We start from the raw sequence: 22,592 nt of genomic DNA on the forward strand, positions 1-22,592 counted from the left end.
TGCCTAAGCAGAATAATCAAAATCAACTAACAACACTTCAATATCCACTTAGGTCTTTCAAATTACTTTATTCTGTTTTGGAGTTTGTAAAATATAATGTTGCTGAAAAAACACCTGTGAATATAAAGTCCTGTGAAATTATTCCAGCAAGATAATGGCATCTGGAAGTCATTGAGTGGCCCAAATGTCCTCTGGAGGATCTGAAAGAGTGGCAGCAGAAGTCCATTTAACTGTGATGCCAACAGCCACAACTACACAGATGTAGCAGAGAGAACAGGTAGTCCTAATATAACCTGAGACTCCCTTTGTGCATGTTCCTTCTCCAACAACATGAAAAATGCAGTGGCCATTATAGGCTTTCTGCTGATGAGCTCGGTAAGAATTTCACCCTTATTTCAAGAAATAATTAGCAAAGATAATGGCATTCCAAGCTGGGGGGACCCAGGAGGAGGGGGCAGTTAGGGTGTAAAACTAAGAAACCTCCAGATGTATATGAATTTTCCATAAGGCAGAAAAGTTACATTTGTCATTCATTCCTTTCTTGCAGAGAGTGGAATTCAAGTGTTCTAATTACAGATTATTATGATTTACACTGACACAAATGATTAGACAGCCAGAAACTATGCCAAAATTTTAAATTCTTTGCTTCTAATTTTATAGACTATTTTTATTATTCTGAACTACAAAAGATCTTATTGTTTTATTGAAATTTAACATTTTAATCCATAAAGTTAATGAAGCTTTATATATTTTTTTTTTGCACCTATGCTTTCAATGTTTTCACATGAAATTCCTAACAGGCAAAAAACCTGACTTTTGCAAAAAACTTAGAAACAGCAATCTATATTAACTTGCTTGTGAAATTATTTTCCCAGAAAGTGACATCATAAAATACAGCAAAGTTATAATAGTAGCATATCACCTTGTTATTGTCAATTCAAGGGCACACCTGGAGATTCAGATGGTTGAGAAAAAGTCCACAGCTGTGATAAGAGCTATGTCCTATTACAATTTCATGACAAGCATAGTAGTAATTTTACATATGAATATACCCACTGCAGAGCATGAAAAGTTCATGATTCACCAACTACCAAGCATTGGAGGAACACATTGTGCACAAGGGAAAAAAATAAAGGAAAAAAACCAGACACCCCACCAAAAACACAAGGGGTTTTGGAGCGAGGCAATATTCTTGTTTCTCAACAGAGTAAGAACCACAACCCTTTATGTCTGCAGCAAGTCACTGAGATGAGAATAATTTAGCTTAATCCAGCTGGAACAGTAGAACAAACAAACAACACAAACTGCTCTCTTCTCCCTGTTTCCTTAGTTCACTGGAGTGCATTGTCTGAGGCTGGGAAGTCAAACTGAAGTGCTTAATGAAACACTAGGTACATCTTTGCAGTTCCATTAAAATACAGCTACTAACCCAAGTTTCTTCTCAGCTCTGAGTAAAGCAGCCATTAGCAATGCTCACAGCATCCATGACAGGGGGAGGATGTGCTGGTCCTCTAATGTTTTTATCTTCAAGAGTATGGATGTGACAAGACAAAGAACTGGAAAATAACCCTATTTTTTTTTTTTTTTTTTTTTTTTTTTTTTTTTTTTTTTTTTTTTTTTTTTTTTGCCAAGCTATGTTCTGCTCTGACAAACCAAACCCCTCAGACAGATTGGAAGCAAAAGCAATGCACCTTTGACACCGAGACTGGCAGCTCCATAATTCACTAATGATGGAGAACATATGAGCCAGGAATGGATGTATTTTGGCCCAAAGTGAGTAAACAATTCCTGATTATCTGGGAACCTCATTTAAATTTCGGATTCTTACTCCCAGTTAGGAGCTAGGTGTAACTCCAACTTTCACATCAAAGGGATGTGTAACTGGACATGTGTGAACCCTACACAACTTAGGCTACAAAATACATGGCCTGTAGGGATCCATTTTTGGAGATTGAGAATCTTCCTTCACTTGACCTGCTTCTTCATATATTCAGGTTATTTCAAAGCGATTATCTTGGACTTCTTCACTAGTAACTTTTATAACAGGGCAAACACAAATTCTATTTTCTTCAGTTAAGCTATCAGTCTTTTAATCTTGTATTGTGTGTATGATTATGCAATCTTTGTAGTAATCTAACTACAGAACCTACACACACATCCCTTTCTCCTTCACCTGTTAATAGCAAAAGCAACACTTGCTTATCTTATTTATGTGCATTTCACAATAAACTTTCTGAAGATTCAGAGTCTGTCCTGTCTATTAATCTGCCAGGATGACCAGGGTTTGTTCCCAAGTAGCCAAATTTACATACATCATCCACTTCGCAGTCAGAAAGAGAAAAATCAGTGGGCTGAATTTCAACTTAACTATGGTCATTTTGTCTCAGTATATTATTAGTACATCTTAATTTCCTGTTATGAGTGATGGGAAGGAATGGAAAGTCACTGTATCACTATAATACATGCCATATGAAATCAGCTTTGATCAAACAAACCTATCATTATTTTGTCATCACTTGATGAAAAAAAAAACCCTCCTCTAAAACCCACAAAACCTCTAGAAGTTTCATGGAATATTATATACATATATATAAAATTTTTTTTAAAAAAAATCCTTTCAATCTTTTATACTGAAATAATTTTTAGAAGTGGCATTGAAAGACTATGCAATGAGTTTTTCTTGGCATATTTACTAATATCACATTCATTAAGAAAATGATAGCCAGTGCTTCATCTGTGAAATCTATTTCACATTAGTAAAGATTTTATTTGGCTACAATAAATCTATTCCCTTTAACTCTGATTATTTTAATCAATTTCTTCTATTTTTAGTTCACAGTGAGGACACCAGGAAAAACCTGACACTGGTTGAAGTTTTTGCCATAGTATTAGATGAAATTGATGTAACAGGGAGGCCAGTGAGAGTCATGACTGGTGTAAGAGGATGATGCTTCCACCACAGTCCTTTCATCAGCATTCAGGGGCCAGAATATTTTAATGTGATTCTTAGATCACACGGAAGTAGTTTCTTCTTACTACAAGAGCTGTATTGCTTACAAAAACAAACAAATCCTCTCCTCCTCAAAAGAAGAACAGAACAACAAAGGCAAAAAATACACCATTGTAATAATTTGTAAGACTTATCATTTTTAGACACTAAAAGGAGAAGCTCTCATCTAGTAATATAAGTTAAAATATAGATAAGGTTTCAGGTATGCTCTCTGAGGAACCCATCATTTGATAAAAGAAAAAAGAAAAAGGAAAAAGGAAAAAGGAAAAAGGAAAAAGGAAAAAGGAAAAAGAAAAAAGAAAAAAGAAAAAAGAAAAAAGGAAAAGGAAAAGGAAAAGGAAAAGGAAAAGGAAAAGGAAAAGGAAAAGGAAAAGGAAAAGGAAAAGGAAAAGGAAAAGGAAAAGGAAAAGGAAAAGGAAAAGGAAAAGGAAAAGGAAAAGGAAAAAGAAAAAGAAAAAGAAAAAGGGAAAAAGGAAAAAGGAAAAAGGAAAAGGAAAAGGAAAAGGAAAAAGGAAAAAGGAAAAAGGAAAAAGGAAGAGGAAAGAGGAAAGAGGAAAGAGGAAAGAGGAAAAAGAGGAAAGAGGAAAGAGGAAAGAGGAAAGAGGAAAGAGGAAAAAGGAAAAAGGAAAGGAAAAGGAAAGAAAAAAAGAAAAATGCAGCAGCCACAGCCACCATCACCACAGTGGTATCTTGAATTGGTATTCTGAAGGGAAGCACTACTGACGCAATGTTACATGAACCATCAGAGTTACAGGCCAAGGGAGTAAATGAAAAACAATATGATAGCTGTCTTCACATTTTTACAAGCCAAGCAACATGATACCTGAGATTGGGTTCTGTTTTAGCAACACGTTTTTACAAGCCTGCTGCTGTGAGTAAACTGAGTAGTCCTTGTGCCTTTGCTGCTCAGAGGGGCAGCACAAACTCCAAGTACAGCCTCGTCTCTGAAGTTTTCTAACTACAGCAGAAGTCCATGGAGTTTACCTATGTGATAAAGTCTTCTAACAGTAGGATTTGAAGGATAGCTCTTCAGCAATCTTCTTAGATCTATTTTCTCTCATCATGTCTGGGCTTCCTTAGAACTAGATTGGCTCTCTTAACCCAAGCAAAATGATGAAATGTAGCTACCATATCTAAATGTCTCTGTGCATGAAGAATGGAATCTAATGACATATTCTGAGACAAAGAAGCTTCTGAAGTGAGTAGACCTGAACAGCATTAATGCAGCACATAAATACGGTGCACTTACATTGTAGAGACATGCTGGTCTAAACGTGCATTGTTCTTCACAACACTTTATAAATTTTTTATATAATAGTAAAAGAATAACTGGGTTTTTTCTTATTTTGGTAATCTAAGAAAAAAATTACACAAATAACTGATAAATATTAATCCACTTGATAGACAATATGCCTTGACTGTATTTTTACAATAAGGCACTAAAGCTTTTTTTCTGTTCCTCATAATTAGTGTGTTCCGTCTGTTATCAGTTACTTGCAAAACAAAATTATAATCCAAATTCCTTCCAGTGTACTTCATTGTATGTTTTCACAGAAAACTAACTACATTAGATTTGTCATGGAAACTGGTAAAGAAGACAGTGAGACAAAAAAATGTACTCAGCATGTAGACATTTTGCTACAAAAGATGAAATGACAATAGAAGTGGAGCGAAAACCTCTTCATCATTCCCCAAGTCTCAAATCAGCTTCACGTGTGACTTACTCATGGATGAAGCTTTTAGAGCTTTTGCTATGGTTAAGGACATCAGTTTGTTATGTGTTCCAAAATAATAACTTCCTGCTATTGTACAAACCAGAAACTGTTATCTGAATATTGTAGTAAAAGGTTGCATAGCATTGTAAAGAAAGTGAAAAGCTAAATAATTGCATTTTAATTAGAATCCTTGAAATCAATCAATCAAACATAAAAGAACTCCGATAAGAAAAGAATGGCACAAATTCCTTGTGCACTTGTGCCACCTACCGGGCATTGTTGAACGACGACAAAAAAATAGCAATAGCACTTTCACTTTGCTGGCAGAATTCTAGGAGAAATCTGTCTTTACATACTCCACCATATATTAAACGGACACCTAATTAAACACTTGGAGTACAAGTTCTCAGAAATTGCTACATTCACAAGTGTTGCTTCTCTTCTGCTTCAAAACTTCAAAGAAAATAAAGAAAATACATCAAGCTGCCTTCAGCAACTTCTCCATTCCACCTAGGTCATATTCTTCCAAAGATTTTTTGCTGAAATTAGTAAACTGAAGAATCTGACTTGTATTTGGTTATGCAAAGAATCCCCCATATCTTTAGAGCACATACTAAAATTTAAGATGATGAATGAATCTTTTTTCTGAAAAAAATACAGGAACAAAAGTTTATTTTTCAGTTTCCTCTCTGGAGAAACGTACTCTAGTTAAAGGTGTGCTTGCATGTTCCCTCAGAACTACTACAAAATATTTAACATACTCAAAAGGTAGGAGCCAAAAACTTTAGTTTGAAAAAAAAGTATTTTTAAGTTTGCTTTTACAGATGGTAAATTAAAGTTGAAGCTTATCAGAGGGATCTAGAAGACTGTAATCAAAGAGTAAAACAAACAGTCTCTGGGTCACATGACTGTTTCCATTTACTTCATTCAGCCTTCTACTAAAGAACTTTTAACTGCTTACAAAGAAAAAAAGCCCTCTCTCTTTGTATAATTATTTTTCTGCAAGATTATGGCAACATGTGACAAGGAGTCACAAGGAATACTCTGAACAGAGAAAAGTACTGCAAAATTGATTTGCCTGCACATTCAAAGGAGCATAGCAAAATCATGTCCAAGCTAAGAGCTTGATCCCTTTTTGGAAATCTTGAATGACCTGTGTCTTCAGCAAGTTTAGCAGAAGGCACCCTGTCAGCACTAGAGGCCAACAGACCAGGCTCTGCCCAAACAAAGCTCCTGTACACTGTGTCACCACAGTCCACACATGGCACTGACTGGGCTCAATCTACTGGGTTGCTCCTTCTTCTGGCAAACACAGTCATGAGATTACAGAGGACCTTGGTGCTCTTGGTGAGGAAATCCAGTGTACATCTCAGAGAGATTTCATTTTGTGGAAAAACAACCCTTGATTTGAGCTGTATGTTAGAGGAGCTACTACAGCAGGAATGACCTGGGCCAACGGAGGATGAGCCTAACAGGGAAAACTGGGCACGCACAGCTAGGATCCAGCCTGAGTCACCTTTGGTACCCAACAACTCAACACAGCATCTGCCTTCTCCGGTCCTGAACACCACAGTCAAGCAAGACTGGAAATAGAGAGGCAGAAATTTATCTACAGGAAAACATGGAAGTTAAAAAAAATCCCATGAAAGGATGCTGAGCATTCCATAATTATTTTGTGTGTAACATTAACATAGCTCATTATTCCAATATAATTCCAAACTCTGACTTTCACTCAAACCAATGGGCAGAAGTGTCACACTGCACATACACACAGAGCGTCATGCTCTTCTGCCACAGTCCAAACTTAAGGCTTTCTCCTAATGTACAGAAATAGAAGTATCTGAGAGATTTTTAAAATTAAGTACATCAATATAAATTTATACTACCATTCTGGGAACTTTTGTCCATGTCTTGACCAAAAGTAGACTGTCTCCATAAGATTGAATCCATACCCCTCTCTCTAATTTAAAAACCGAAAACCTACCAAAAGAACAAACAAAACAAAAAAAGCCCCATCCCAAATAAACAAAACTAAGAAAGAAACACTATAAAACAACCAAACCCTCTGACTTTTTAAGGCTTGAAAAAGGGAAAATACTATACATCTTTCAGAAAACAAATAAAATGTTTCTGACAGTCTTTTTGCACATTTAAGAGATATTTTTATAAAATAAACTCCTTGTTAAAAACTGAAGCACATTGTGCAAACTTGTCTTGGCAAAATATGGAGCTATATACTAGCTGTAAAGTGCTTAAGTAAAGCCATGGTCCTACAATATTTTAGAATTCATCTAAGCTAAAAATTACATTATTAATATCAAGTAAAAGAAGCTGTGATGATAAAGAATTAATTGTTTAAAATTTAAAAATTACTAACTTTCTATCAGTGAATCTTGACTGGGTTACCCGAGGCTGGACAGCTGTAATATGTATACACCACATGTCAACAGTCAGAGGATCACGGAGTGTGGCTTGTATTTCATGCTTCTATACACTTTCCTTTTAGAGCAGTGTAAAATATTTGGGTTTAGAAGTCTTGATATATCCTTACTTATCTGAAGTGGATTTTATACTGTAAATAGAGATTGAAAAATTGGACTGAGTAGAAGACATTAACTTATCTCAGAATTTAGGAACACAAAAGTTTTAATTTTCTGTTCTGCAACATCTTGCTGTTCACAATGTAACAAGCTGACATGAATCTAATTGCTGAAACTCCTTTAGAGCCATATTACTGTGCTGGTTCAGTTCCCCTCTTGATAATATTTATGAGCAATTCTTTATGTAACTTGATTAGGATCATCCTGTAGGGTGGAATTTCCATGGTAGTAAGACACAGTTAGTTTTCCAGTTACTGTTCATACGTGCATGGATAAAAGATAATTACTTGCAAGATAAGTACTTTACCTAGGGAGAGAATATAGTTTCAAGTCTTTGAAACTTAGGAAAACCCACATTATGACATGATCTGAGGTCTTAATCAGCTCTATATAGCATAACATTCAGGCCCTCACTTACATGTGGACCTGTGTACTCAATTTATTACAGTCTGCTAGCCATCCAGAAAGCAGAAACACACACACACACAAAAAAAGCTCAACAAAATTTGGCACAAATTAAATCTTCAATTACACTATTACACTCTCATTTTTCTCATGCAATCGCATGCCTGAATGGATTTCCAAGTTCTTATCTTCTCTGCATGCATTTTTGCAAAATATATCTAAACCTTACAAACTATATACAGCAGCATAATTTAAAAACTTATTTAATACAATCACATTTCACAGGAGTTTTTGGTGAGTCTTCAGGATTTGCATTTGAGCTAAGCCTAAACAAACTGCATCTGAAGGTTTCTGTATTTAACCTCTCAAGAACATAGAACAAACAAAAAAACCCCATCTATATCAATGAAAAAAAAATTGCATCTCAAATGAAAACAAATTTTGCATTGCCAAAGTTTTGGGCCCTTTGCTTTCTTGTGGTAACTTGCATTAACATCTAAAAACTTTGGAGTCCTAAATTCCTATCTTGGATGTCTGATGTTTCAAGACTTCTTAATTTTAAGACGTGCTTAGGATGTGAGCATGGGGCTAGGATACCTCTTAGCAAGAAGGCTTGTCTTCAGTGTTAATCACCAGTTTGAGTGTGGTATCCTGTGTCTTTGTCAAAGAGTCTGGGTCAGTCTGTTGCAACATCTCATTTTTGCTTTGCTCGTATTGCAAAGCAGTAGCAAACTCAGGATGTCCTTGTGAACAGCAGCACTTAGGGTACATGACCACTGGTGAGGAAGCTTCCCACTGTGACCATTGAGAAGGCACTCTGGCAGTCACATTGCCACCACCAGAGACTTTCACTGTTGGGGCCAAAGCCCTTCACAGCTGCTGGGTCCAGTGAGCTATAGGTGCCCATTTGAGTCCCTACACACCCCATTCTCACACAGACCAGATTTCCTGACCGGTTCTGCCTTAGGTTTCCTTTAGCAGAATCTGAGCTGTCTCTTTCCATAAAGCCACTTATTTATGGTGCAGTAACACAGAAACAGCCTGAGTTGCTGCCTCTAAGGAGGGACCCTGACAAAGGAACCCCTGGGCTTTTATACCCTCACAGTCTAAGTGTCCCATAGTCTGTGGTCTTCTAGATGAGTTCTCAGCTTCTCTTGTGTCTCTGAGTGTCTGCTCTACTGGCTGGAGGGACAGGTCTACATGCCCTTTGTTAACCATTTCACAGCATCTTGTCTCAGGCTCCCCCCCACCCAGAGCTCAATCTGCATCTCCTCAACCACCACACTAACGAGCTTTGTGAATTAGAGCAGTGTCCCTAGAGAACAAGGAGGATGTCCCATATGGCCCAGCAGTACTGATCTCAACAGCAGTGTTGCAAATAGCAAAGAAAGCACTAGGGCAGCTGGAGATGCCCTGCACAACTCTGCTCACTGCCTTTCCAACACTGCCTCTCCCCAAGCTAATTAGCAAATGGAACAGCAGGGTTGTCTTGTGGACCACATGTGTTCATGGTCAGATATACACACATTATTACATGCATCTCAGGCTGAGATGCTAAAAATGGTAAATATGCTTTCCCCTTTTAAAACAGGCAGGTGGAATATATGGAAGATCGGAAACAAATAAGAAGCTTCCAATGCAGAAAGACTAAAAAATCTTCCCAGTTACCATATTCTCTTCTGAAGGAAAGGACTGAACTCTCATCATGACTTAAAACCATAATGTTATTTTCATATAAATGAAAGTACTGTTGAAAGATTGTATTATTCTTCCTTGAGGATTTGTATTCCATGTAGCATGATTTCAGCAACTTATGACACAGATACTCTGCAGTGAGAAGATAACGACAGGCCATAAAACATCACAGGTTTGTACATGTATTTTCAGACAACTGTCAGACACTTACCAATGCCTGCCAGCAGGCATAACCTGTTTCCAAGTTCTCTTAACATACTTTATATATAAATGGAGGATGCACTTACATCGGTAAGGCTAGTTTTGCTGAACAAGGTATGTACAGTGCCCTATGAAGCCAAAGCATTTACCATCTTTGTTTCAGATGAAAAAAAACCAAAATCAAAGCTGGTATGCCTGAAAAAACATTTATAAAAATGTTAACCTGAACAATTTTTCCTGTAACAGTATTGTCTGATTTTTTTCACGTCATCCAAAAGGTAATTAGCATGTCATCTCACTCCACACTTCTTACACAGATTAGCTGGAGAGGGAAAGCCACGCTAAATCACATTACAGTTAAACAATGTTATCTTTAACTTCTGGGAGCGATGATGAACAAGTCTTTGGACTTCATTGTCCATTTGCCCATTTTACATGTTCTGAATGATGGTGGGCTTTTTGTTTGGTGTTGTTTTTTTTTTTTCTTTTTCATCTTCTAATGCACACTCAATTTTTTGTGAAGGATTCATGAGCACAAGAATTGTTTGCTTGTGTGCTGTGTTAAGAGAACATGCTGGATGGGTGGAGAGATGGCCTTAAGAGCAAATGAGGATGCCCAATTGGAGAAAGCTTCCTGGGGTGGCAAGACATGATGGGTAGGAACAGCAACAGAGCACAGAAGGAACTTGCAGGCAGGGTGCATGCTGAGAAATTTCTGAGGCGATATAGGGAGCATATGTACTGCCAGGTTTTCAGAGGAGGCAGACAAAGAATAACTTTGGATCTAGAGGTGTATGTGTGAAGAACTGGAAATCGCTTGGAGATCAAGGCCATAGAAAAAAAACCCCAAACTGCTCTAGAAGAGTTGAATAAGCAGGGCTACACTGATTCCAGTTGCTGTCATTTCCAGATGTTAAAAGCTGAATTTTAATCTCTTTCCAAAAAATACACCTTGTTCTGGTTGATGTTTCATGAAACCTCAGCTGGAAGTATTTCAGTATTTTCAGTACATTTATTTAAAAAAAAAAAGGTGCCAGCAGATATATTTCAAAATTCTCTCAGATTCAGACTTTGTCAAAAAATACGTAGAGCAGCAATTAACATTTGATAAAAGTCATGCCCATAGAAATGTGAACTTTGAACTGTAGCCTACAACACCATGGCCCAGTCCAACTCCATGGACAGTGATACCAATGCAGGAATTGCAAAGTAACCTGATCTTCCTCAGTATGAAAACAGACATTTAAAGTTGACATGGAATTACTTATAAAAATAAACATATATAATAGTAGAAATCAATACTAAAAAATAAGAAAATACTTAGGGATATTTTAAAAGACATGTTCATTTCCAATTTTTTAATACAGTTGCAGTCCTAAATTTTTTTAAAAAAGAAAAAACCCAATATATAATGTGGAAAGTTAATAATTTCCAAGTATGAACCTATTTTAACCACTGATTCTATAAAACGACAGCTGTCGTTTCAGTTTCCAGAGATACCACAATAAGCAAATTCCAAACTAGGAATGCAGTACAGACTCATTACTAGGAGACCATGTTTTTAAGGAAGGCGAAGAGTGAAGACTTTTTCTCAGATTGTCTTTATAATTCTGCAACACAGAACATATTTTCAAACTTTTCTCCTCAACTACAGACATCAGAAGAATGATCTTTTTTTAAGGAAACCCAAGATTCATTTGTTCCTTTATATCAGAAGCCTGAGTTTTAGAAAAACAGCTACAAATACAGCAAACCTTACAATTAAAATCATCAGGTGTGATGACCTTTGCACTGCCCATGACCCAAAGAAGCTTCTTTTATGAACAGAAGTATAAAACAGCTCTCCATGTCCTACTTTCCAATTTTCAGAAGACTACCACCCATAGGTCTAAAGAGAAGAATTTTACTCTGAACAATAAACAGGGGCAGGGGGGTGGCTGTGGGAAGGGGATGCAGAGAAAGCTCTCTCTTTCTCTGAATGTCCTTTTCAAATTTTTTATAACTCCAGTGTGTAGTCTCACTAAAACTGCATAAGAGACTCAGAAAGAGCTGGTTCAAGGGAAGTCCATAGTAGAAATTCCATAATTACAAAAGCTCTCTTCAGTCTCCCAATTAAGATGCAATGCAATGATTTAAGAATTTCTTTCACTCTTCTAGCACAATATATGAAGTTACTAAGTCATAAATTACAGCTAACCTTTATTCTAAATAGGAAAGCTTGGTTTTGTAGCCCAACACCAAATAATTTGCTTCAAACAACATACTCTCTGTCAGCAAGCAGGACAGAAATAAATGCTTAATAAAAGCATGAGCTTTTAATACACACAACTTGTGAGTGCCACTGGCATTATCATCTCACAGTACCTCCAAACTTCTTTCAATTCTCTTCCATTCTTGTGGATGCTTAGACCCAGAAGTTTTTGAAACCATCATTCAGAAACCTTTCAGGAGATTCAAATGTGATCTGTCTACTATAAAATAACCCTAGACAGACCCTCAAACTAAGGAATATGTGGCTGTCGCTACCAGCATCAAACATTTCCCAGCTGCTGACAGTGTCCTGCAGCACCTCAGCACCGTTCTGCTACAGGAAACCCAAAGCGACATGGGACATGGGAACACTGGACGCAACACTGACAAACAGGAGTAGGTGCTTGCAAAGTCCTGTGTAATCATTTTATAAAGGCAGTATTAATAAACTACAATTATTATTATTGAAAATAGACTAATAATAACTGTTTCACATGCAGATTTTATTTCAACTGCAATTAAGCCCGTACAGATCTGTGGTGCATCCTCTTTTGTACATTGTATTTTGAATGCAAGGGTGAGGCACCCACACAACACTTTCACTGTTCTGCACAAAAGGGAAAGGGCTGTGAGCACCTAAACATCAATCCCACTATTACACTTTCAAGGATCAAAACAGAAGAATTGTGAAATAATCTTTCAGCTCTTAGATTTTGATGTCTACTCTTTTGACACTTGTACTTAGGCCCTTAATAACAAGCTTTGTTCACGTTTTGTTAATATAATCAATAGCTCTTAAAATCAGGCACTAAAAATTAATAAATAAGAATAATCTTTACACTGGCAGAATTTACCATTTCATTTTTCTTTCCACTATTGTGAATTACGAATATCACTAAATTTTCCTTTCTTTTTTTCCCCTCCTTTTTAAGTGAAAAACATCATATCACAAAGACACACAAAATTGTCTTTCCTCTTATAGGGGATCCTGGGTAGTCTATCATTGCTGAGGACAGCTAATATTGAGCTAGAAAAATTATTATCTTCAGGTCTAATGAGAATCCCACTGTTAAATGCTGCATTACTATATCTGGGTTCCTAGCTCCAATATTTAATTTTATAATAAGTTTTGCATTGTTAAAGGAGAAGCCACTGCCTGAACAATCTCACACCGTGCAAGGAGTCACACATCATGGTTTACTGGCTGCCTTGTGAACTCAGTAACTTATTGATTTTCTACTAGCTACAGTGTAGTAAACATGGTAGTAAATTAGTAGTATATGGTTCTGCCATTCATATTCCTCAACTACAACATAATTCCTTTTCATTTAGTGATAAATTTTATCATAGATTGATTAAAATATAAAAAAACCAAGAAAAAACAGTAAGCTATAAAACAGTTCCAGGAATACTGGGGAAAGATCCTATTTACCTAAAAACATCAAAACAAATAGAGCCTACACAAGTGGCAGGAGACAATCATTACTTCACAGGATTAGCTGTAGGTTAATGGGAAAGAATGAGACTCTTATTTAATTTTTCATTGTTTTCTACCTGTATGACAGAATTAATCATCATATTGCAGAAAGGTAAGGTACTTGTGAAGAACTGCTTGGGTTATGGCATATAAAGAGCCATTATGCTTGGACTACATTGGTGCCATTATTGTGTGACAAAGTTAAGGAACTTGAGTCTTTCTTAATAGTGGCACATTATCTGCCAGTTACTGATGGATGTGAAATCTGTAGAGGCCACTCTGAAGTATTTCTTCAGAAATTCTCAATCCCATCTGATATCGAATAAAGAATGTGTAAGAATGGGATTTTGTCCGTTTACTGAAAATGCACTATAAGCTTCCTGAAGACCTAACCTATTTTACAATAATTTCATTTGAATTTATCAAAATCAAGTTGGCAAGTGAAGTCAGATTTTTTTTTTTGTTTTTCCTACACAAAGGTAAAAATTACAGAAATATCTGGAGCACTTATCAGCATTGCTGCTTACCTCTAATGTTAATAAATGTTTAGTTAGTTCTTATAAATTAATGAGTGTTTACAACAGGATGATAACCTACAGAGGAAGTTTAAATTCATGCCTGCTTGCAAACAAGAGAAGGAACCAGCCTCTTACACATTCTGAAAATCTGCCAATAAGATGTTTTCCTGATTCTTTATTTCTGAAAAAGTTGAACTTCTACCCCACCTTGCAGCCAATCAGACTCCTGTTCACACATGCTCATATGCAGAAGTAAGAAGGGTGAGATATTTGTTTTATACAAAGATGCCTAACGTTACAATCCCTAATTAGGAAAAAAAAAAAGAAAAAAAGAAAATTTCCTCTTCCAATGTTAGACTGACTCTGAGCCTGAGTACAAGCTACTCCAGCAAGCTGGAGAGAAAAGCAGACTAAATTCAGCATCAGGAATAAATGTAATATTGTGGCATGCCTGCAGGTAACTGGGTCCTGAAGTAAGGTAAAGTTTACTGAGGAGGGTGTGAGAATCCTGTGAGAATCTGCTGGACACAACACAGGCCTTGGCAAGAAAATAATAAAAATTACACCTGGTGCTGTGAGGAAGGGCTGGGTTTCTCTGAATAGTTCAAGGGGTAGGTGTGGGAGAAACAGATACATTGCAAGAATAATTGAATGGGGTGCACTGAAACATTTTTGGGAGTCTTGTAAAACCAAGAGAACTTTGGCAAACATCTTAAGGCTACAATGAGTCTGAGATTACCTTTGGTAACACTAGAAATACCAAAATGGAGAATGTCTGTAGTAACAGTGGCCCTAAAGGTTAAAAGCAAATTGAGGCAGGTTGTTTATCTGTGAGGAGACAGGATGGAAAACAGAGGTGACTCAGAAATAGCATGCACAGCAAGGAGGACAGAAGCAGGAATGAAAGCAGCTGGTTGAATGCAGGCAAGTCTGCTGCCTGAACACGGCAGTCCCTCCTATCCTCTTTTTAAACTCTGCTCCAAACTTGCTTCCTTCAGGATCATGTTGTCTATTCCGTGTGTATGCTTGGAAATTTCCAACTTAACTAGGTAGCAAGGAAATGAAGACAAGAGGGACTGTAAATCTGCAGCTGGATATGGGTGTGAAAGCAGGTCAAAGGGCAGCTACCAGAGGGAATTTTGTGTGCAAGTTTGAACATGGTTAGCCAGTGGGTAAGAACAAGACTGACACATGTACAATTCTGGTTTACATGAGGGGTGTCTGTGGGTCTGGGACACCTGAACAAGAAGGGGATGTTCTTACAGCCAGTCAGGTTCACAGTGTATGTGTGTGTGAGGGGGTATGTACATTGTGTATTAGGGATAACAGGAAGAGAAAAAGTGGCAGCCTGGCATTTAGCAGGGATGGCAAGCCCTCCTCTCTGGTTTTGAGAACTGCCATCAATTCCAAAGTACACTGGTCTTCTCTTAACATGCATAAAGAGTGAAACACAATTCTGAGCTGTATTTGGTATTTATCCTTTCCTGCCAATTTATATCAATGTTGCAATCTACACTGTTTAGCTTCACTTAAATACTTTTTGCGTGTAGGTGTTTTATAAATGCATAACTTGCTCTGTTCAATGTTTATTATTTGTCAGACAATAAGAATTCAACAGAGAGCATTTATTGGGGCTCTTCATAAAGCAAGTACTTGAGGTTTTTTTTCTTTCAAGTGATTATCCAGTTCTTGCAGTGATTGCAGTAAGTTTGCCTTTTATAGATTATTGACCTGTTTTACTTCCATTTCATTGATAACCCATTATCATGTATCCCAGTAACACAGCTGCTGCTAAGGCACACTTCCTGCAAAGCCTGCCACCTGCAGAAAAGAAATGGGTGCAGGGAGCCTTGTGGATGCTTTTCACCCATGAGTAACAGCTGCTCAGAAGTGTGGTAAATTGAAAGACTGCATTACTGATCTGGCCAACACCAACAATCCTGGGAACAGCTCTGCAAGATCTCCAGCTTGGTACCTGCAAGAAGTGAGTTTTATCCTGCCATGGCTCCAATTGGTGATACACATGGCAAACTCACATTACCTTTCATGAGCTTAATGCAGGCATTTCAGCCATTAAACTAATGACTCCCACGAGAATCTTGTCTACTTTAAAACAAAAGCATCTATTTATTTCAAATAGCACTTCATGATTGTGGGTTGTGTCCATGATTTCTATTAGAATAAAGCTGATGTTTCAACAGTCTGGTAATGAATTGCTTTATTTAGAGTTACACTGAGCTTTCAGAGCTCTTTTGTCTTGTGAGAAACTGAATTTAAGGTTCATTTAGAACTGTTTCCCCATAAGGATTTTGATCATCACAATTATGCCTTCAAAATCTATAACAGGCTTTCCTATTTCTGCTCATTTTCTTAAGTGATATGGCATCAAAAACATCAATAGGGAAATTAAGTTCCTCCTCCTCCACTGAGAAATGAAAAAGAATCAACATGCAATTTTTAATTTAAAATTTGGACTGCTTTTAAACAACTGCTATTTTTACATTGAACCAATAACAACAACTAAAAAAATTTGTGCTGCATTTCAAGTGCAGAAAGGGCATTTATTAGAGAATAATGACAATAGGCACTAATGAATTGCATTATTGAACAATATTGATACATGAGAAATTTCTGTCTGTACATACATATGGTTTTGTAGTGGTAACATGGGAAATTCATTGGTTATATTTTGGGTGAATAAAAATCAGATTTAAATCTACCTCACTGAACACAAGAAGTAAATGAAAAGATCTGTGGTAAAAGAACAGAAGAATTACCAAAGAAATATCTAATATTATTCAACATTTCCAAAGCATATAAATTTAAGGCATTATTCATCAATATGCTTCATCTCACATATCCATATTCGTCCAACTTGTATCAGAAAAGAACAAATAAAACCACAGACACATCTGTGAATGTTTGAATCAACCTCATCCTTATATTACAAGTCTCACTGCCAACAACCACATAAATAATAACAATTAGAGTAATATTCTGTAACCTCAACCTTCCCCTTCCTCTTTAGCAAAGGGCACTATACTACATAGACAAAAAGTGACAGGTTAATCTATTACACAGATTAAGTAGCAAATTGAAAGGTCTTTACACAGTATAATTAAGATTATTTTTCCAATTTCTCCTTAGAATTTCCACTAATTTTTTACTATTTTTTTGCAGCTTTGCATGAACGAATCCTATTAATCTTACTCGTCTTGTGCACCTAAACCCCCAAATAAGCCAGTATATCAAATGAAAATCAAATACACAGGTATTACAACTTGTATGTATATACATCCAGTCCAAATAATGGAACTGGAAAAGTTCAACGTTTCAATCTTGTATTTCATTAAAGTACATACATTCATTCAGCACTGCTGATACTTGTATACTAAACTGATGAAAGTTGAAAAAATAAGTCTCACTAAGCTCCCAATAATAAAACAAAACAAAAAAACCCTAACACAACAGCAACAAAAAGAACCCAGCACCACCAAAAAAACCCACAGAGCACTGCAGCTTTACTTTACTGACATGACTCTTTTCCCCCAAAAAAAGACATTATAAAATAGCCTTAGTGTGGGTTTGATCCTTCCTGGATGTGCAGCCACCACCAAAAGTGTTCTATCACTCACCTCTGCAACTGGATAGAGGCAAACAATTATAATGAAAGATGAATGAGGACAGGGAGAGATCACTCATCGATTACTGTCACAGGCAAAGTAGATGTGACTTGAGAATATTAATTGAATTAATCAAAATCGGAGCAGGAAAATGAGAATTAAAATGAATCTTAAAACCACCTTCATCCCACTCCTCCTTCCTTCAGGGGATCTGCCCTCTTGCTCCAGTGAAAGAGACAAGGAGTGGGAAATACAATCAGCTCATCACAGGATTTTCTGCCACTACTCACGGGGAGGAGTCCCTCCCCTGCTTATACTTGGGTTGCTTCCTTGGCTCCTCCAGCATGAGTCCTTCCCACAGGCAACAGTTGTCCACAAACTATTGCAGTGTGGGTCTCTCACCACGGGATACAGTCCTTCAGGCACACCCTGCTCCAGCGTGAGTCCCCACAAAGGGCCGTAACCCCTACCAAGAAAACTGTTCCAGCATTGGCTCCCCTCTCTACAGGTCTGCAGGTCCTGACAGGACCCTGTTCCAGCACAGGCCTCCCAGAGGGTCACAGCATTCACCTTCTCCTGTGTGGGACTCCTCCATGGGCTGCAGGTGGATCTCTGCATCCCCATGGATCTCCATGGGCTGCAGGGGCACAGCTGCCTCACCATGGCTGCACCACGGGCTGCAGGGGTGCTCTGGCACCTAGAGCACCTCCTGCTCTGTAACCGAATTTCTTAGAGATTGTGGGCACAATGTGCTGTGGAATGAGATTTGAGCTATTCCAAACTGGGCCTCAGATTTGGGCCTGCTAGGCCTCAGATTTTGGCCTGTGCAGAAGTAGATAAGTTTTGTGGCGCAGTTAGAAATTAGGTTAAGGTGTGGGCATAGACTGTATAGGGCAATTAGAGTGAAGATACGGTAGCTGCCTTAAACTGAAATAATTTCCATACTTGTTCACGCTGAATACCAATAAGAGTGCACCTGTAACTGTAAATTATTTTGCACTGTATAAAACCAGCCATTTCGCGAATAAAGAGAGCGTATGTTTTAACCACACTGGTTGTATCTGCATTGCTCCGATTCCAACCCCATATAGAGACCCTGGTTTCACTGCCCCTCCTTCTGCAATGACTTTGGTGTCTGCAGAGTTGTTCCTTCCACAACTCACTCCACAACTCACTGCTATGTGAGCACGATTACATCTGTGCTATAACTTTTTTTTTTCTTTTTTTTTACTTCTTAAATATGTTATCACAGAGGAGCTACTACCTGCTCTGACTGGCCCAGCCCTGGCCAGTGGCACATCCATCTTGAAGCCAGCTGGCATTGGCTCCATTGGACATGGAGGAAGCTTCTAGCAGCTTCTCACAGAAGCTGTGGGCCTCTCTCCCCCTGCCCCCAGCTACCAAAACCTGGCCACACAAACCCGATATACCTTATTGGTATAAACCAACCTTATAAAAGTCTTATGTTTAGCAGTAATGAAATGCCTTGTCTGTCTTCAGAAGTCATTAGTAGTGTGGATTTCAGGTAAAAGGGAACCTCTGCCTGATAGGATTTGTAAATCCTTGTTACTTTTTTACACTTGAGCTTCTAGTAATTTAGAGAGTCTCAAACAGTGAGCCAGGTTAAACTCTGTAGTAAGAAGACAATTTAAGCGATGGATAACTTTGTAAATGTAGTAGGAAAAGATAAAGCCATATAAATTCACTAAAGAAGTTAATGAGTTACACACTGGACTTAATTCATGAAGGTATTTAAGAGAACCTGACGTATGTGTCTGAATGCAGCATTAACTGACCTCAGAATTTTCTACTCCTCCCCAGTAGATGTCTTCCAGCAGGATGTCACTTATCTCCTGATGACAGGAGACATAGAGTGTCAAGTTGGCAGAGAGCAATGGGCAGAGACTAACTGGCCGATGAGCTGAGTTAATATTCCCACCTCGTTTTCACAAAATGTCACCAAATACTGTGACAGTAATAAACTTCAAAACTCAAACTTAATTAAAGCACATTTAACGCATATGTTGCTGCTGGCAAAAAAAGTAGCACTGTCACTGTAACCTTTTCTGTCAAGGTGACTGCTGCCAGTCTTTCAAATTATAGTATCTAATGTATAAGTAATTGAATATATAAGTAATATTCAGATTTTGTATGCACTATGCAATCAGACAACAGAAAGCAACTTTTCTACAAACAAATCTACTTCTCTTTGCAATTCTTTTTCTCTGGACATTACTTTTATTGACAGCAAACAGTTTCAAAAAAGTCTTTAGGAGTTCTATTAAGCAGCATTTAATAATACTGATTTTACTGGGATTCTGAATAATATATTGTCATACTGCTTTTCATTCCCCAAGTATTCCAAGTCCTTTAAGATATATATATGGACACTTTTTGAGACTGCCTCCGGCACCTGTTCAAATTTCACAAACACATCCCAGGTCTGTTGAAACGACACACAGAAACAGATACCTTTTTTACCCTGTAGGATATTCAAATGAATTTAGCTGAAAATGTCTTTTACTACAAGCATGTGCCTCACTTCTTTCCCACAGTGTTCTTATTTTCCTCCTTTTCCTCTGTGCCATCTAAAACCTTTCACTTTCCTTCCTCCACTCCTTGTTTCCATTTTTGGCTAGAAGCTGAAACAGAAGTCATATCCATGTCAAAGCTGCAGCAGGTACCGTGTGTGTGCCTTGGCACAGCCCCAGGGGCCAGGCCACCTGGCTGCCCTTCCTCCAGTGCTGCACTCTGCCAGCCTTCCCTCAGCACAGGCAGGGGCACAGCCTCCTCTCCAACCACGGAATTTCACAGGACTTACCAGAACTCCTTCGCCTGCAGGCTTCTACTGCCTGACAAATGTAAGATGAACTGGCCAATAGATTAAAAAACTATCACAGATAACTGACAGACACAGACACTATTAGACTCTATTAGAAAAGCCAGTAAATCATTAAAATTATGCTGAATCTCTTGATATATATACACACAACAGAATTCTCTTAAACTGGGTTTCCATTAGTTAAAGAAATAAAGATCTTGATTATTTATGTGGATTTTTTTGTGATCTTGTACTTTTAAATATCCACAGCCCATAAAGATCATTCACTTGTGACAGGATTTTTCTTCCAGAGTGCATGCATCACTGATTATAGTCTGGCTCACGTACAATCAGAGTTCCATTACTTCACACTGTAATTAAGGATATGTGAATCAATTACTAAATTAATTCCAGGGTTATGAAGCTATCATTAAAGTCAGAGAATGACTCAGGGAATTAACAGGTACCAGGTTGGTAATGCTCTAGACAAAACTGCCTTGGATGTTTTTTCTCCCAACAGCAAGAGTGCCTCTCGAAGTTTCTTAAAACTAGTTTAACAAATTTAGTGGTGTCAGAAATAATGGTTCTACTCTAGCTTCAGGGTTTGGCCAGGCAATCACAAAAAAGATATTAATTGTTTTTATACTGCTTTAGTCCATGTACTGCATTCCAGCTGCTGTTTCCTTGTGTTCGAACACAACAGAATTATAGGTCATTTCCTTGGCTCATAATGCATCTTCAGAATAGCTACATCAGCATATTTAAATGTGCACCAAAAATACAGAAGCACTGGTTCATTACACAAAGTTTGTTTTGAAATTTCCCATTCTCTTTTTTAAACTGTTACTTCTTACAAAGTGAACAGATTTACTAGTAGAAAACAACTTCAAGATGCAGTCACCAAAAGTAGTACACCAACCATTTAAAAATAAATCTAGTTAGCATAATTTTTAATTTGAAAAAAATAATTTAAAGGCAATATTGAAATGCAGACAAAGGAAAAAGGAACACAAACCTTTGAAATAATAAAATGAGCTGATTACACATGGAATATTCTCTACTTGATGATAAGCTATGCTAACATTTTTAATTTTTCTTGAAGTCTGTCAAGTACTTCTCTAAATTCTTTTTACAGTACTATGATTGACATAGAGATGACTCAACCACATTAAGACAACTTCAGATTTTAACATCGATCTCCCCAACTTGCACCTGTTTTATTTATAAGGGTAAATAACTATACTGTAAGAGTTGCTTACCACAGTATCAGAAAAATATCTCCAAACTGCATCTTCCAAAATACAATTTTAAGCCTCTTTTCAAACACCAACTTTTTTTTCCTACAGTCTTCAATCTGCCTTCACAGCCAATTACAGTAATCTAGTGATTAAATAAGTTTTATCTAATTTTTTAATTTTGTTTTTCATCTTGGAGATGTAATCACTGAAGCACATGTTACTGAGAGAGTTTTCAAAAGGATATTACCTAACTTTTCTTGACTCAGATAAGTCAAATACATTGAATGGGATTAAACAACATACAACATTTTCATTTTGGGGGTGGGGTTTTCATGAGCAGATGCAGATTCAGGTTTTTAGTTGGTATTGTACAGTCAACTTGTGATTACTTGGACTACTACTGATTTCTTAGGCTGAAAGTTTGCCTTTGTAGGAGATTTAAACACTCAGATGTTATGTTAATACATAACATCTTCAGAAATTTAACACCATTTAGTAATTTTAATTGGCTGTTTCCTTTCCCAGAGCCTAAATTAATTTCATAAAATCTTACCACTCATTATGCACTGGCTTATAGCAAAGCAGAGTTAATAATTAATTGTAGGAGCAGGTAGCAAAATAAAAATTGTGGATAGTCACCACTTTAGCTTGGGCTGAGACAGACAGGATAGCCTACAAGAAACACAGAAGTCAGGAAATATCATGACACCTAATCATTAATTCTTTGCTAGTATTTTGTCAAACACCACAAGACAGAGACAAAAAATATCCTCTGAAAAAGTGTCTGGTACTAACAAAAGCTGTTCACATACTACATGAGAGGCAGCACCACTTGAGAACATTTTTTTCTTTTCAATCTTCTCCCCTTAGACCCTGGTCTTGCTATCTGCTCTAAAACAACAGATTAAAGCATCTAAGGAGAACTGATGAAACGTGCAACAACTCAAATATCCCAAAGCAGAAGCTTCTAGGTTTAGGTCTGACAGCAGCTGGTAAAGCTGGTAAAATTGTGTAAATGCAATTTCAAAAGAAGTAGTAA

At 37.3% G+C, this 22,592-nt stretch overlaps 1 protein-coding gene across 2 annotated transcripts in view; it reads right to left on the bottom strand.

Annotated features, from left to right (window-relative positions):
- The window catches only part of CDH12 (cadherin 12), a 535,924-nt gene that overhangs the window by 372,476 nt on the left and 140,856 nt on the right, over positions 1 to 22,592 (bottom strand). The window lies entirely within an intron of this gene.

Source organism: Prinia subflava, chromosome 1 (genome assembly GCF_021018805.1).
Source record: "Prinia subflava isolate CZ2003 ecotype Zambia chromosome 1, Cam_Psub_1.2, whole genome shotgun sequence".
Classification (NCBI taxonomy): Eukaryota; Metazoa; Chordata; class Aves; order Passeriformes; family Cisticolidae; genus Prinia; species Prinia subflava.